Genomic DNA, 3,251 nt, shown 5'->3' with positions numbered 1-3,251 from the left:
ACAAGGCAAGCTGAGGCTTTGGCTACTGACTCAGTCCCTCTGGAATAACCCCTCTTCCCTCAGCTGAGGGACAGCAGTTCTCCTCCTGCCCCCTGCATAAGCCTCTTCAACTCCTGAGGTTGGAGCAATATCTGAGAGTGGGAAAGGAAAAGGGGTGATGCCAATGATCAGGTGTGGGAGGTTACTAAGTCAATCCAATTTGAATAAATTATAAATTAAAAATAAATAAAATAATAAGTGGTTCTTTTTCAGGACAAGGAGGCAACGCTGGCATGACTTGCCTGGGAACTTGGGATAACCTCAGGGTGGCTCTGGTTCCTCCCCACTACCTAAGATGGACTGGGAGACCCAAGGGAGGGGACAGGCACATGGAGGACCCGAAGTAGGGCAGGGTGTAGTAAGGATCAGAAGCTTTAAATACCCTAATAATCAATCTGGGCATTAGCATGGTGAGAGCTTTAACTCGAGCCTGAAGAGTCTCTTGCCATCTCTCCATCTATGGGATGGGCAAGATGGGCAGTTCATTGATCCGCATTGGTTCAGAGGGCTGGCAATCAGGGCAAAGGTGAATAATGTGGGTTAAGGGGACCCCAGTCACAGCCTGAAGTTTGTAGGGGAGCCCTGCGTCCAGCTCCAGGCTCTAGCAGGAAAAAAGCCGGCAGAGATCTCCATTCAGGCTTAAGAGGCCTGAGCGGGAGCTCCGGAACCCAAGGTGCAGCGAGTAGCAGAGGAGGCAGTGGGTGGGGTTAGCATTTTTCTCCTCACCCACAGACACCAAAAAGAGGCAATGGCACAGGAAGGGCATGTGGCAGCAGCCATGTCCAAGAAGTCAAAAGTCACCAGGAACATCTTCACCACAGTTTGGTTGGGGTTAAATGTTACTTGCGTGGTGCCCACTTTAGGCACGCTGTAACTCTTCCTCCCCAGGGGGTTCAGATCCACAAAGCCCAGGAAGTGGGTGGGGGCATTTTGCTCAGAAACCTCAAAGAAGGTGACAGTGACAGGCAGTATGACATGGTGGGGGCAGTAGGACCCACTAGCTCCAGTCTCTGCTGTGAAGCCCTCAATGTGGCCAGATGGTGCAAAGCATCCTTGCAGCAATGATTCCTCAAAGCTGCCCAGCAGGGTACAGCTGACAGCAGAGGTAGGAACAGGGGAGGCACTAAGGGGGCTCAGCAGGCCTGGCCCCTTCCAGAGGCTTCAAAGTGGGCTCAGCTTCAGGTGATGGGCACCTGTCAGCCTCCGCCCCATGGGACTGCAGTCTGTTGGGTCCAAAACAGGCTCCTTGGGCCCAGGCAGCAGGTGGCTCCAGAAGGGAGTGGTTTGAGCATCAGAACTGTTGGCAGCGGTAGGGTGGCCCAGGGTTCCCTGGCACCTCCAAAGGGCCGACCCCTCTTCCTTAGAACTGACATTTGGGGCTTCTCCAGCAGAAGCAGCCTTTGCTTGGTGGGGCAGGGGCCTGGAGGTCCAGGGCTGGGCGTGTGTGCTTGGGACTGTGCCCACTGTCAATGTCAGGGGGCTTCCTAGGCCAGAGGCTCCCCCCATTGCCCACCCCAGCCACTGGGCTCTTACCCCTTATTTGTGCAAGACTGCAAATCAGTGTCGAGCGTGTGTAGCTGGCCCAGAGGGCTGGCCCTGGGGACTCCCCCAGGGACCCCTGTCCCCCTGGATCTGGGGAAGCCCAGTCTCTGGTTTGCAAAGTATTTCAGGAAGCATATGATTGGGGCCAGGGGGGACTCCAGGCCCCTGAAGTCCAAGAAGAGGTGGCACTACTTCCCCGTTCCGCAACACAGAGGCCACGGTGGGAGAAACGGTGGCTGGCCACACCTACTCCCAGCTCCAGTCCCCCTGGGCCCAATAGCCCTACAGGAGATGGTTCTTCAGGGGGTAGTCCCTCTCTGGCCCCCAGCCCAGGGCCTCTCTCCAGCTCCTGAGGACCCTCAGTGGGTGGGGCTGGTCCCTTCTGGGCCCTGTGAGGCTCAGAGGCACCAGCTGGAGGGGAAAAGATAGATGCCTGGTAGAGCCTGGGGGATGTCGCTGCCCCCCGCCTCCCCACTTTCTGGGCTGTAGCCCATGAGCAGGCCACCCTGGAGGGCCCCCTGCCTGACTGGAGGCTGTGAAGGGCCAGCCTCTGGCTCTGAGGATGGAGACAGCTCTGCCTGCATGTGGCACATGAAGCCCCCCTTGGGTCAGGGGGGTCACCCCCACACTGCCTTTATGCTGGACCTGTGCTGGGGAGTCTGGGGACATCCGGATGAAGAGGGCTCAAGCCTAGCCGTGCATCCCCTCTTCCTGACTAATGCCTTGTTCCCCTAGCTTGCAGTCTGATTCATGCCCACTGCACTGGCAATGTGACTGCCACCATTCCATGCAGCTCCTGGGCTCAGCAGGACCCTGTAGTTCTGTGAGTCTCATTGCACTTGAGGAGGTGGTAGTAGAGGCAGAGTTTCAAAACCACAGCAAACAACAAAGGTCTTGCATTCATCTCTCCCAGGGCAGTGAAGCCTGCTCAGTCTAGACTTACACGAGAGACTACTCAATGACTCTCACAGAAAAGAGATCTTCCCAAGGTGACATTTTCTCCTCCTAAGCCAATAAGGTCATCTTACTCACAGTCCACTTCCAGGAACTGACCCCAAATGGACAGAATCTACTTATATCATGGCACAGCTGTCAACTTCTCTTGCTAAAGAAGAGAATAACGCTCACAAAATTGCCCCAGATGGTGGTGCAACCTTTTTGGGCCAAGTACGACAACTGAAAAGCGTGAACAGAGTTTTACCAGTGGGTTACAGGTTTATTTATATGAAAATTGCACTCCCTGTTTATTTCTAATAAGGAAAATATTTCTGATGGTATATGATTCCTAAATGAAATGATGCTAACAAATGTTCACATATTTTGTGAGGGAGAACACAGCAAACTGTAAGATATGATCTGCAGATATCAAACTCATTTTCTTTACTGGAAAACAGGTCTGACTGCCTGGCACGATTATGTTGTGAAAAATGCAGCTATAGTTCTCTTCATTTGGAACACGAACGTATATCACAAAGCTAACCAGATCACATTCATTCAGTAGCAAACACAAATCAACTGTGGCTAGCAAATGTGTGTACAAAATACATTGTCATCAACACCAGTTTGGTGCTTTCTTGTGATCAAATCCAGGGAAATAGAAACCAGCCATCTAAAACCTAACCACTTGCAAAAGAGCATTTATGTTACCAGCAGTTTAAAGGAAATGAATG

The 3,251-nt window shown here is 52.7% G+C and overlaps 1 pseudogene; it reads right to left on the bottom strand.

The window, feature by feature from the left end:
- Positions 1-554: 554 nt before the first annotated feature.
- On the bottom strand, positions 555-2,251 carry LOC100454026 (atos homolog protein B-like; annotated as a pseudogene).
- Positions 2,252-3,251: the final 1,000 nt, after the last annotated feature.

This window comes from Pongo abelii, chromosome 2 (genome assembly GCF_028885655.2).
Source record: "Pongo abelii isolate AG06213 chromosome 2, NHGRI_mPonAbe1-v2.0_pri, whole genome shotgun sequence".
In the NCBI taxonomy this organism is placed as follows: Eukaryota; Metazoa; Chordata; class Mammalia; order Primates; family Hominidae; genus Pongo; species Pongo abelii.
The sequence above is the reverse complement of the archived record's forward strand: the minus strand, read 5'-3'. Positions and strand labels throughout refer to the sequence as shown.